Source organism: Lactuca virosa, chromosome 8, assembly GCF_052849685.1.
Source record: "Lactuca virosa cultivar CGN04683 chromosome 8, Lactuca_virosa_CGN04683_v6, whole genome shotgun sequence".
NCBI lineage: Eukaryota > Viridiplantae > Streptophyta > Magnoliopsida > Asterales > Asteraceae > Lactuca > Lactuca virosa.
In genome coordinates this window covers 345,497,225-345,512,466 of record NC_136433.1, presented here as the reverse complement: position 1 = coordinate 345,512,466, position 15,242 = coordinate 345,497,225, and the positions used below count along the sequence as shown (strand labels likewise).

The following is a 15,242-nucleotide window of genomic DNA, read 5'->3' as shown; positions in this document are numbered from 1 at the left end:
ATATATTAGACTTGGACATGCATGGACTCGGCGAGTCGTGAGTTGGTTCCCAAAACTGTTATGACTCAGACGAACCCATTTTAGTTCAGAAGGGATTTGGACGAGTCCAGGGAAGAGACTCAATGAAATGAACAAAGACATGGATCTGGAAACCATGGGACTCGGCGAGTGCAGGAACGTAATCGGCGAGTCCAAGGCCATCTCCCAACTCATGAAGACGGACTCGACGAGTTGTTCATACAACTCGGCGAGTCAAAGACTAGACACATTCATATGATGAAGATAAACTCGACGAGTTAAGGAGGAACTCGGCGAGTCAGATGAAGATTGTCCCAAGGTTATAGTTGAAGGAGAACTCATCGAGTTCTTGCTAAACTCGACGAGCGGAGACGAGTTGGGGATAGATGAAAGGATTGGGACTCGGCGAGTTGGCGGGCCAACTCGGCGAGTCCGGTCAACTGGGAAGTTGACTTTGATCAGGATGTGGACTTTAGCCAGGGGTAAAATGGTCAATTTACCCTAAGGATAGTTGTCGGTTTCTGACTAAGTGTCATTGTGGAAATTATAACTGGAGAGTCACCGGAGCGGCAGTCAGATATTTCCACTTAGTGTTCAGCAGCCAGTTACGTGAGGTGAGTTTCCTCCTTTATGAACGGGTCTACGGCCACAATGCCGACCCGTTTAGATATAGTAGTTTCGGATTTCGGTCTGATGTCGTGGTGATCCCGAGAAGTAGTTTAGATATAATAACTTGGATAAAGCATCATTATGGCATTTAGATATAATAACTGGGATAAAGCATCATTATGACATTGTCGTCTTGGACATATAAGCAAGAAACGCATAGGCCAACTCCAAAAGGATGGAGTATTGGAGTCATTTGACCTAAAGTCAGATGATAGTTGCGAATCATGCTTACTTGGAAAAATGACAAAGTCACCCTTCACAGGTTCTTGTGAGAGGGGTGAAGGTTTGTTGGATCTTATACACACGGATGTGTGTGGGCCCTTCAAACATGCCACAAGGGATGCTAATCGTTATTATTTGACTTTTACTGATGATTACAGTAGATATGGATATGTCTACTTAATCAAGCATAAGTCAGAGACTTTTGAGAGGTTTAAAGAGTTTAAACAGGAAGTCGAGAATCAATTGGGCAGGAACATTAAGATGCTTCGATCCGATCGAGGTGGTGAGTATCTTAGTTCAGAGTTCCTCGACTATCTTAGGGAATGTGGGATTGTCTCACAATTGACACCTCCCAGGACACCGCAGTTGAATGGTGTAGCTGAGAGGCGTAATCGAACCTTGTTGGATATGGTTCGTTCCATGATGAGTCGAGCTTCGCTACCAATCTCATTTTGGGGGTATGCCTTAGAGACTGCCGCCCATATCCTTAATCTAGTTCCCACAAAGAAAGTTGCCAAAACTCCTCATGAGATGTGGACTGGTAAAGTACCCAAACTAGACCACATTAAGATTTGGGGTTGCGAGGCTTTCGTGAGACGCGAGACTCATGATAAGCTCGAACCTCGAAGTGAGAGGTGTATTTTCATCGGCTACCCACATAAATCCTTTGGTTACCTCTTCTACAGACCTAGTGAGAATGTGGTCTTTGTAGCTAGGAGGGCGTTCTTTCGAGAGAGAGAGTTCATAAGCCAAGGAGACAGTGGGAGGCAAGTTGACCTTGAAGAAATTCAAGAGTCAAGTGGTGAAGGAACTTCAAACCCTAGCACTCAACTTGAGGAGGAAACTTCTGTTGAGCCAATTGACAAGTCTGCACCTCTGAGGCGTTCCACAAGGGTTAGGAATGCACCTGAGCATTACTATGGATTCCATATTACTGCGGAAGGTGATACACTTATCAGTGATGAGACGCTGATAGATCTGGATGAACCTAACAGTTACGCGGAAGCCATGGCAGGCCCTGAGTCAGCCAAGTGGAAAGAGGCAATGGACAGCGAGATACAGTCCATGTATGACAATCAAGTTTGGAACTTGGTTGAGAATGTACCAGGTCGTAAGACTGTAGGGTGCAAATGGATCTTCAAGAAGAAGACCGACATGGATGGTAATGTACACACTTATAAGGCACGACTGGTTGCAAAGGGTTTCTCACAAACTCCGCGAGTTGATTATGATGAGACCTTTTCTCCAGTGGCCAAGATTAAGTCTATTAGGGTTCTGTTAGCCATAGCTGCATTTCATGACTATGAAATATGGCAAATGGATGTCAAAACCGCTTTCCTTAATGGAAAGTTGGCTGAGGATGTTTACATGAGTCAGCCAGAGGGTTTTGTCAATACAGAGTACCCTAATAAAGTGTGTAAGCTTGAGAAATCCATTTATGGGTTAAAGCAAGCACCTCGCAGATGGAATCTTTGCTTTGATGAGAAAGTCAAAGAATTTGGCTTTTCTAGGAGTGAAGATGAATCTTGTGTATATGTCAAGGCTAGTGGGAGTATAGTTAGCTTTTTGGTATTGTATGTGGATGACATACTACTCATAGGAAATGACATCCCAACTCTGCAGGAAGTTAAGTCCTGGCGTGGGAAGTGTTTCTCTATGAAGGACCTAGGAGAAGCTGCCTATATTCTAGGGATAAGGATCTTGAGAGACCGGAGTAAAAGACTAATTGGACTTAGTTAGAGTACCTACTTGGATAAGGTGCTGAAGAGATTCGGCATGCAGGACTCCAAGAAAGGAGAGTTACCCATCCAGAGTAATGCCAGATTGAGTAAGACACAAAGCCCTAGTACTGAGGCTGAGATAGCAAAAATGAGTCGAATACCTTATGCTTCGGCTGTAGGATCGATCATGTATGCTATGACGTGTACTCGACCTGATGTTAGAACTAAGTTGATGTGTTCAATTAAGTTCTTTGTCAAACAAATCGGAAATCGGGAAACAAACTGCTGGACAATAAGTAAGACATTGTTCCATGTATTTATCCGGCTGATATCTAGAACAGAGGATTATATGATCACTTATCTGAAATGGCGTATCATCATCTTCTCAGTTCCGAGAAACCTTGAAAAGAGCTACGATTGCTGATCGGTTCCTGAAGTCATGCTTGCAGTTATAGTTATTAGACTTATCCAAGTGGGAGACTGTTGGATAAGGTGTCTAAGTCCATAACTATTTATGGTAGGTACTTGACCCGACCCTGCATGGTCCATTTGGGTTGCATGGCACCATGCAATTGGATAAACTAAAATGAGAGAAATAACACTTATGGTTTATTAATATATTATAAGTTCTAATATATTAATAATATTATTTAATTAGTTTGATCAAGAATTAATTTAGAATTAATTAAGTGATCAAAAGATAACTAATTAAATATATGGGTAGATTATGTAAATCTTCCATATCTTATATAGTGGGCTAAGAGGCTCCATGGATTATCAAGTTGAGTTCCACCCATAGGATGCTCCATGGGAGTTACAAACCCATGGGTCATGGAAATGAAGAGTCATGACACATTAGGGCTTACATGGTGTAACCCTAGATGTGTCAACACTATATAAGAAACCCATTCTCCACCAAAATGGGCAACACATAAGAAACAAGAGGGCTAGGCCGATTTTAGAAGTGTGTATTTTCTCTAAAGTCATTCCAAAAGCATTTGGTGTTGTGTGAAACATTTGAGGCATCACACTTGGGGTGCTAGGCTCACAAGGTTTCAAGGATCATAAGCAACAACAAGGTAAGTTATTCTATCTTTCATGCAAGTTAAAATTTGTTCCCCATGTATGCTAGATAGGAATATAACCTTGGAATTCAACTTTGCATGATAATTAGACAAACATAGATCCAAGGTTATTAGGGTTGCATGTACACTTAGGAAGTGTTAGAATGCTCAAAACCCATCAGGTACTTCCACTAGCAAAGGGAAGGGCTCGGGATGATCGCATGGCACACACCACAGTTTTTCTTAGCCTGGGAGTTTACTCTGATATTTTGTTATGAGATTTATATATGAGACAGATTTTATGATGTGTTATGATACATGACTCACGATTTTACTCATGATACTGGATGGTTTATGATTTTTATTATGATTGAAAAATAAAATTTTTGGGCCGTAGTTTTGGGATGTTACATCACGGCCGTGAACCCGTTCACGGCTGGCCCAACCACCGACCATGAAAACCCCCTATATATATGTGTGTGCTACCCTTATTTACACTTTTCTGGCCGAAAACTCCCCCATTCTCTCTCTAACCTCTCAACCGCAAACATAAAAATACCTTCTTTCCTTCCGGAAATCATCAAGAATCACCTTTGGGTGTTGTTGTGGAGCATCTAAAACGCGTTTTTCATCGAATCCAGTATTGTTGTTCTTGAGTTCACGGCCGTGAACCGTTTAAATCTTCATATTCACCAAGAACAGGCCGTGAACCCTTCAAACCTTCAAAGGCCGTAAACCCTTCAAGGGTAGTAAATTGTTCACGGCCGAGAACAGTTCACGGCCGCAAACCTTCTTAAGTCGTGAACTTGGCTGAAAACTCGTTTTCTCCGATTCAATCGAGTCCCGGTAACATTCCTAAACCAAAAGCAAGTGTTTTTCAAACACTATAAATAATGGTTTCGCTAATAATATGCATATGTGTATTTAATTGTTATAAGGATCCCGTTAAGTGCCGCGTACATCAATCCGAGGGTCTTCATTCACAGTTTCGTTGTCTGACACTTTCACGCTACTAACAGTGAGTTCATACCCCTATGCTTTTATTATTTTTATTGTTTTCAGGGGGGAATACAAGCCAAACACAAATGATTTTTTGAATTTATACAAAAAGGATTTGAACACAATTAAAACTGATGCAATTAATACAACCATACGGTTCCCACATTTTATAAAATATTTAGATATTTTATCCCTTTTGTAACATGCTAAGCATAAGGGACGTTTTCAACTTATAAGCATAATTGCATAGTTTTCTGATCAATACACAAACCAAGTACATAACCTACCTACAAACTATAATAGGTATAGTTTGGGATTTCAATACATGGTTTTACACTTAAAGGCATATAAACTATGGCAGACTTAGTTTATGATATTCTCGGGTAGCAAGAATACTTTACTAAATAATTATTTAAGTATAATTATAACTCTATAAAGTATACAAACGAATTTAAATACAATAGATCAATACAGAACTACACGTAAACTAGTTAATATAGGATTGTGAGACAACTCTTCAAAATGTACCTTTCGAGGTACAGATTAAATCCTATCTTTTAGTGTAACCAGAGTCTCCTGGAGGGAGAGCGTGAGATTTGTGAATAGATCTATTCAGGACTGACAATACCACACCTAAACTGCTAGCTACAGTTAGGCAGGCATGCCTGGGGTGACAAATATCATACCGTCCGACGCCTGAAGAACGTCGTAGAGGTCATCAGTCATAGCAAGCATGGTTATACGACTCACAATAGTATAAACTAACCTTTGGTTTACAAGATTTCATTCTTCATTAGTTTTATTTAATTAATAGAACTACGATACATTATACTGGAGGATTCCAGGGGATGAAATACATGGTTTTATTTTAAGTAATGAAACTACTATACATACTGGTGATAACCAGGGTTTTCCAACAGAACATTCTATACATACTGGTGATAGTCAGGGTTTTCACACCAAAGGGGTTTTACATTCAAAATAGTATTATACAATTCATCTGGTGGTAAACAGGCATTCGCACTAATACTTTATGGAACACTGTAACAAACTTATATGTTAGAAAATATTGGATTTTCTTGGAAACATACAAACATTTTCACTGATTTGTTAACAGGTTGTCATTACAAAAACATGCTTATGAACTCACCAGCTTAATGCTGATACTCTTTTCAAAACTGCTTGTATTCTCAGGAAATCAGTAGACAAGTACTCCCGCAACTTTTGAGAAGACGGAGCAGTTATAGAGTCACGTCTTTATATTTTGCTACTTTTGTTGTATATAAATACGAATCAAACAGATGTAAATACTCTTTATATATTCAATGTAATGGTTGTGTTTACTTTGATTACTATGATGCAATTCTTGTGATACTGCATATGACGTCATCCACCCCCCGAACGATTCCGCCGTTTCGGTTTGGGGGTGTGACATAATTTAAGTACAAATTTTCTCACTACTAATCCCGTTTTCCATCAACGGTCCAAGCACATCAAGGTTGACTATCATTTTGTTCGTGAACAACTTTCGTGCGGTGAGCTTGTTGTTCGTCATATACGATCTAATGATCAGGTTGCAGATAACTTTACGAAGGCTATGGGTACTGCTCGTTTTCAAGCTTTGCACCAACGTCTCCTGGTTCGACCCCCTCGCTAAACTTGTAGGGGCATGTTAACGATATGATTTTGAAATTTTGTTGTTATCTTCTTTTACTCTTATCAGTTAGTTTATGATAGTTGTACATTTTATCTTCATATTGTAATCTATATATAGATCATTTGAATACAATAATAAAAGGATACACTTTTTCATCAAAACAGTCAGTTTACAATCGCAGATCTTAAACACAATCAGACAAGCTATTAGCAGGAGATTAGAGGTTTCCAAGTTAGAATCACACAGCCTACACGACGTGGAGGGAACGTTAATCCCTCTTTCACATATTAGACAAAGTAATTAAAGCTAGTAACTTTAAACTGTGTTAGAGAGCATAATTAATCTTAATTTGTGATTGGTTTCTTAACTTGTGCTCATTATCAAATTGGTGTTTAACTTGTGCTTGACCATTGCATGGTAATTCATAAATTGGTATGTCTAGATATTTGATCATAATAACTAGTTAACAAATTGTAATCAATATATTTCATCCACTAGAAATCAACCATAGGAGAATGTGAAATCGGAACTGAACAGAAGTACTCTTTAATTCTTAAAGTAAATTCGTTTTCCTTGCTTGCTTAGTTGGTAATTTGATAGTTTAATTTAAGTTCTTCTGATCTTGCAAAATCAGTAAAACCCCAATTTAAGTTGTTTTCTTAGATTAACTAGAAGTAGTTATTTTAATTAAATTTTTTTCCCTGTGTTTAACACCCGACTTACCCAGGCTATTATACAATCCGACTAGGTATACTATCTATAGGTGCATATTTTAGTTAAGTTAGTTAGGTTATAAATTTAAAACAAGTAGGTACTATTCTACACATCAAGTTTCTGACGTCGTTTCCGGGGAACGGCTTATTTCATTTATAGTTTAATTGCTTTTAGTTATTTGATCCTTTTTGTGGGGTAAAAACTGCAAAAAGTTATCTTTCTGCAATTATTTTATTTTTCTCTCTAAGCTTCAACCACGTCGTGGTTATCCTTGCTACGTTGTGGTTACGTTTCAGTCGATTTTTAGTTTAGTAATTTTTATTCGTTTTATGCGTTTTATTTTATTTTGTTTTTGTTTCAGTGATTTATGACCCCGAGGATCCAACACTCCAGTAATTCCACCATTGAAAAATCCAGAATCAGCTTTCCACAAGAAGATCGGCAAATCTAGCAACACTTTTCAATATGAAAAATTCGAACTTTTTGAAAGATTCCAAGCAAAAAGGAAGTAGGGAACGAGCCATAAATATCTACCGGCGAAAGTTCAGAAGACGAGATAAAAAGCGAGCTTGAAGAGATAGTGGACATCATGAGAATGACTATAGGAGATTACAAGAAACAGATACGTGAGGATAACAAACCAGGGCTTGTATCGCCTGAAATTCCGGCTAAAAGAAGTTTTGAGCTCAAGGGACACATTCGATCAATGCTCAAGGACATACCTTTTTCCGGGAAAGAATATAAAGACGCATTCAAACACATTGATGAAGTAAAGGACATTGCAAACTAATTCAATGTTCCAAACATGCCACGAGACTCAGTGTTACTTAGGATGCTTTCGGTGACATTTACCGGCGAAGCTAAAGTTTGGTTGAAATCACTTGCGCCCGGATCCATTACTACTTGGGCCAATATTCGTTATGCTTTCATTGAGCAATTCATCTCGTCTTCAGATATCTCGAAGCTAAAAAAAGATTGCTAATTTTCAACAAGAAGTTGGATATTATATGAAGCATGGGAGAGATACAAATGGTTTCTTAGGAGTTGTCTTCAACATGATCTAAATGTCCAACAAGAAGTGTCCATTTTCTATGATGGGATAAATTTTACCACAAGACAACTTCTTGACTCTCAAAGACCAATGACAAAGAAAGAACGGGCACCATTAAAGAGTTGATTGAAGAATTCAAAAAGCACTCGAGAGAGTATCATAACCCACGAGAGGATGTTAATAGAGGTAAAGGAGATGGAGGAACGAGAACATGGTTGGAATCATTACTAAACTAGAGACTATGGATAGACAAATGGCGAAATTGGATCAATCTATACACGCCATAAGAATTGGATGTGAAAATTGCCATGGACCACATTTAACAAAGGATTTGCGATTCGGATGAAAACAGGAATAAGAAAGCACAAGTGTTTTACTCTAGTAGTGAAAAATATGATGAAGATTGGAGAAAGCTGAAAAAGGAGTGATTGCCTTATGACGGGTACAAGAAGCTAAAGGACGAGAAATATAGACAAACCGGTCAAGACTACTACCAAAAATAACAACCACCACCCGAGAAGAAGTTAAATTTTAAGTCAATACTTAATCGGTTTATGGAAGCCTCTGAAAAGAGACACTATACTACTGATGCTAATGTGAGAAATCATCAAGCTTCCATCAAGAACATTGAGACTCAACTAGGTCAATTAACGACAATTGTTAACGAGAGGTTACCTCCTAATAATCTTAATCAAAGACCGCAACCTCATGTAATGATGATTTACACTGAAGAAGAAGTTCATTTTGAGCCATTTATGATCCATGATACAGCTACTAAGAAGCTCGGTCAAAAGATGGAAAAAGAAAATATCAAAGTAAAAAGCGAGTCGCGTTCTGACGATTCACCATGTCGTGGTCACAGGAGAACCAAAATTTTTCTCTTTTAAATCCGTATCAGCCTCCTTTACCATTCCCATCTCGAGCCATTAAGCATAATCTGGAGCTGGAACAGAAGAAGTTCATGGAGCAAGTACTATCTCTCTCAATTAATGCTTCATTCCTCAAATCCATGGTTAAGCTTCCTAAGTTTGCTAAGGATGTGATAACTAATCGAAAGGAGTTGGAGAAAGCATCCACAATCATGATAACTAAGTTATGTGCAATTGTAACCATCAATGGGTTACCAATCAAAATGGGAGATCCAAGCCAACTAACTTGCCTTGTGAATTTGGCAATTCTACTTCAATAAATGCTTTAGTCGATTCGGGGGCTAGCATCAATCTTATGCCATATTCTTTCTACAAGAAGCTCGGTCTACCAAAGCTATACAACACGAGCATGACACTTAGAATGGAGGATCACTCAATCACTCACCTACGGGGAATCATTGAGGATTTGTTGGTAAAGTGGGGAAATTTATTTTTCTAATCAACTTTGTGGTTCTAGACATGAAAGAAGATGAAAACATTCCCATAATCTTGGGAAGACCATTCTTGAGTACCGTGAGAGACCTTGTTGATATTCATGACTCAAAGCTCACACTTTGTGTAGAAGATGAATAAATTACTTTTGAAATGAGTCAAAGAGTAAGTAATGACATGCCAAGAGATTAAGTGCTAAGGATGACTAAGTACACTGCCTATAGGTGCATATTTTTGAAATGAGTCAAAGAGTGAGTAACGACACCCTACTTACCCAAGCTATTCTATAATCCGACCAGGTCCACTGCCTATAGGTACATATTTTAGTTAAGTTAGTTAGGTTATAATTTTAAAACAAGTAGGTACTATTGTGCACATCATTTACCAACCTTAAATGCTATGTTTTGAACTAGTACACCTCATTCAAACAAACACCTACTAACAATTTTACAATAAATGTGTGAAATTTAAGGCACATTGGTGTATGTATGATGGCATCGTTGTATGTGTTTAACACCCAAGTTAAGTCAGCTTTACTAAAACTTGGTAAATATGATACATGTTACTATTATGGGTTCTTTTTCTTTTTATAAAAAAGTTTGTTTATATTTTTATGAATGACAACATAATTACAATAAAAAATTACATACATTTGATAATTTACAACACATACCTAAGTGTTAGTACTAGATACCGTTCTAGGAACTTTCTCTTATGAAATTTCCTCATCTAGTCAAGTATCTTATACACCTTGTAATTGTAAGAATAGGGGTGTTCATTTTGATGGATCGGTTTGATCCGATCCAATTAGGTGAATCCAAATTAATTTCGGTTTTCAAAACGTGAATCCGAAAAGACCAAACTAAATTCAAATCTAATCTAAACCAATCAAATTACAATTCATTTTTCAAGAAGCGGGACATTTAAAAATATCTATAACATAATATTAATCAACTTTAAAATAATTTTTTTGGTGAGAATTAAAATTATGAACAACTATTAAAAATGTATTATAATTCAATATTTTATAGATAAAAAGCTATTGAAAAGTATACATTGAAATATTTTATTGGATAATACTTTCTAATTTATTTAAAAATACAATTAAACAAACTAATAAATAACTAAAAGATGTATATTTGAAACAAATATATCTATAAATAAATAAATAATAAACTCTTATTCGTGTTTTTTAGACTATTCGGTTTTAATTTTTTAAACCGTAACCAATCCAAAATCCAAAATAATAATTCGGTTTTACTGGAAACCCATCCAAAAATCCAAAAATCCGAACCAAATAGTCTAATCCAAATTGGACAATTGGACAATTCGGTTTTATCTGAATAGTGAACAATCCTATATAAGAACAACTGACCAAAATTGTCTATTGTGATATGAATGTGTTTATATTTTTACCAATGACAACATAATTACAATAAAGAATTAGATACATTTGATAATTTACAACACATACCTAAGTGTTAGTACTAGATACCGTTCTAAGAACTATCTTTTATGAAATTTCCTCATCTAGTCAAGTATCTTATGCACCTTGTAAGAACAACCAACAAAAATTGTCTATTTGGATATTAAATGTGCTGAACTTTTGCACTTCAGTACTTGTCATTTTGTGAAGGTCACTCAACCTTAGTAATTTCTTATATTTTTGGAATCATTATAAAACATCACAAATTCTAGATATTTTATAACCATCCATGGTTATATGCAACTTCCTTTGGGTAAGGAGTCACCCATGATTTATTTCGAACATCTTCTTTCTCACGACCCTTTATCATTTAGATAAAAATTTTCCTTTATGTATATCACTATTAAAAAAACCCTGAGAGGAACCCATTTATGTACAATTTTCCATCAACAAGTTTTAATGAAAAACATTTTTCATAGGCAGAGGTTTAATAAGATCTGGTTTCAAATACAAAATTGGATCTTATGACATAGTATAGGATCCAGTTCCAATTTCCAACCAGATTTTTGATATAAGATATGGTTCCAAATACAAAATTCGATCTTATCCCCTCTAATAAATGAAAGTTTTTTTTTGTCACTTGTCATACTCTAATGTCATTATGTGGTTATTTTGAATTGAGTAAATTACACGAATGGTCCCTATGGTTTGGGGTAATTTATATGTTTTGTCCCTAACTTATTTTTTTAACTCGGAATGTCTCTATTATTTGTTTTTGTTGCGTGCTTGGTCTCTGTCTTATCTAAAAAAACTATTTTGCCCTTGATTTTTTAATTTATTTAAATAAGGTGGGGTAGGTAAGGTAAGGTAAAGTGAGGTAGATGTGGGGTTGGGGGTGTGTTTATTTAAATAAATTAAAAAAATCAAGGGCAAAATAGTATTTTTAGGTAAGACAATGACCAAACGCGCAACAAAAACAAACCATAGGGACCTTCCGAGTTAAAAATATAAGTTAGAGACTAAACGTGCAAATTACCCCAAACCGTAGGGACCATTCGTGTAATTTACTCTTTTGAATTAATTTTTTTTCCACATGTCATTTTATAAGTTTTTCTATTTCATCAAATTACACATAATATTTTAATGTAATAATTGCAATAAATATAATAATAAATAGATATTAATTTCAGTAATAAACTTACATTTTAATTTCAAAATTTCCAAAATTAAACTCGTTAATTTCTTTTCTTTATTTAAATTATTTGTTTAAATTTAAATGATAAAAAACATTTTCATTATAATAAATCATTATTTTTCTTATTTTCTTATAAATTCAAAGTTCTCAAATATTTTGACTTTTATATTTAACCTTTATTTTTAAATTAACCCATCTCACAACTATTTATATAATAATATGATTAGATTTAAATCTCCAGCAGTAATTTTTAATATGAGATCCGGTTCCAATTACAAAATTGGCTCTTATTACACAAGTATATGATTCAGTTCTAGTTACCAACTAGATTTTTTAATGACATGCGTTTTTAATTCCTGATAAGATATGTTGTCTAATACAAAGTTGGATCCTATGTCGTAAACATAGGACCTGGCTCCACTTACCAAAACTGTTTATGTTTTCGAAGGTGAATAAGGTTTTGTTCCAAACCAAATACTTAGACCAACTTTCTTAATACCTTACTAAAAAAAAAACCAACATTCCAAATATTTCATTTCCCTCTTATATTTTCAATTCCTTTGTACATATGGCCTCAAGTATGTAAGCACCTAAACCTCTTTATATTCTTATTTAACATCAGTGAATCGTGCGTCATCATTTTATTTTGTTTTTCAAAATATATTAATCTTCAAATTAAGATTTCATCATAATTTTTTTTGTCTATATTTCTTTGTATGCACATATATTTTTATTATTTCAAGATTGAAATCAGTTTTCTTGAAAGGATATAACAACATTAGATTGGATTAACACCCAAACTTTTATTAATATATTATTTTGTAAATATCAATATTTTTGGTAAGTAGTTGAGTTAATAAGTGTATCGGGTAAGTACGTTGGGAGAAATGATGTTTATTTTATTTAAGTTGTAAATTCAATACCTTAATAAGAAATGTAGTTAATTAAGGTTTTGTATTGCATACAAAGCATTTAAAAACTATGTATTCTTGTTAATATTACTAGAGAGTGTATGCAATGATAAACAAATTACTTTGCTAATGATTATCACACTAAAAGCCATAAAAGATTCAAAATAAATAATAAATATCTATTTGATAATTTCTATTATTTATTAACATAGAATAAATAAAAAATAGTTTTTATTCTATTTAGTTTTAGATAGAGAACTAAGTAAAATAACTATTTAATAATTGATAAAGAGTTTTATTAATTCCATTTTGGTTGTGGACTTATTTTAAATTTAAATTATGGAGTATTAAAATGCTTTGGAAGTCTAGTCCATCAATTTTTCTAAGGTGTTAAGGTAAACAATGGAACCAATCTAACATTTATCAAAACATAATTCTCACCACCCTTACACAAAAATCGACCTCCTTCCTCTCTGTCTTAATTCGACATAAATAAGAAGAAGAAGGAAAAGAATGAAAGTATTTGATTAGTTATGTTCTAGAAATCACATTGATTGGCTTGTATTGATATATCATAAGTACAATTTGCATAAGTACAATTTGCATTGATTGTGATCTACTATGCTTCAAGGATATGTACTTGAAATAATCTATGGTAGATTAATGTTGATAAAATGGTCTTTAATTGGATCCATGGTTTGAGGTAATAAAATTTTGATTTGTCACTTCTGCTACACAAACTAATATTTATAATTGTTATTGATTACACCAAACCCAAATACATATGATAATATATATAACATAGGTACTGATAATAAGTTGCATATTATTAAAGATTGAACTAAACACATGGATGCAAAGATATATACAAGAAGGTTTTTGCATCATATGTAGCTTGCACGACTCTAAAGAGATTACTGCAAAGTTGTGAAAAATATGATTTGACTTTTCATATAGGGATTTTTTTTGCACAAACTTACCTTTCATATTCAAGTTGCAAAAGTGTGCAATATTTGTTGTGTTTTTTGATGTATTAATGATGGTATTGGAATATGTTCCAAATAGGTGGCTTTTGTTCCTTACACAAGTGCAAGTGTGTTGGATTTAATACTTAACAATTAAACAATGAGAAAATTGCAAATTTAGCCTTTTTTGCTAATTACTTTGCACATAATAGCCAAAAAATCCAAAGTTACAAAAATAACCACTAAAATCGTAGATGTATTAAGTCCATCTGCGATTTGACATTCCTATCTGCGAACATACAAGCTGCTAAAGCATGGTTGTGCATCAGGGACTTGTACATTCGCAGATGGATTAGTCCATCTGCTACCACCTATGATTTTGCCTTTTTCAGGGTATAAATACCGAAATCTTTTTTGGAACACTCATTTTTCTTGATTTTTGTTAGAGAAAACTCTCTCTCAAGGAGCTATAAACAATTTTATGTACTCTCCCAAAAACATGGGGATCGTGTGTTGGTCTTATGTAGTTGCATGTGATATGTATCTAACTAAATGTTTTATTTATAAATTCAAGCGTTTGAGTAGAAAAATTAAGTTGAAATATAGGGTGATATAGTTTATCTTCATACATAATAATAATAACTTCAAAAGTTAAAATCGTTCATAGCTCCCTTAGAGAGAGTTTTTCCCAACAAAAATGAAGAAAAATGAGTGTTCCAAAAAAATTTAGGTAAACCTGAAAAAGGCAAAATCGCAGGTGGTAGCAGATGGACTAATCCATCTGCGAACGTACAAGTCCTTGATGCACAATCATGCTTTAGCAGCTTATACGTTCACAGATAGGAAGGTCAAATCGCAGATGGACTTAATCCATCTGCGATTTTAGTGGCTATTTTTGTAACTTTGAGTTTTTTTTGCTATTATCTGCAAAGTAATTAGCGAAAAATGCTAAATTTGCAATTTTCTCTTAAACAATTTACTATACTGGTAATGTAATGATATATGAACATATGAGGTTACATATAAAGTGTATTAAAAGATATAAGAATAAACAATATATGTATAAGTGACATATTTTTTTACTAAACAAAATAATTGGTTATTTGCTATTTATTAAATAATGAAAATTAAATAAAACGATATATTTATTAATTAAACAAAATGGTTGATTTAACAAAATTCAATTGATTAATTAATCTACTATAATAAATGAAGATTCATTTTGTCACATGTCAATCTCTTATTAATTTTGACACTTGTCATTTTGTA

At 34.5% G+C, this 15,242-nt stretch overlaps 1 pseudogene; it reads right to left on the bottom strand.

The window, feature by feature from the left end:
• Positions 1-8,025: 8,025 nt before the first annotated feature.
• Positions 8,026-8,126, bottom strand: LOC145135092 (small nucleolar RNA R71; annotated as a pseudogene).
• Positions 8,127-15,242: the final 7,116 nt, after the last annotated feature.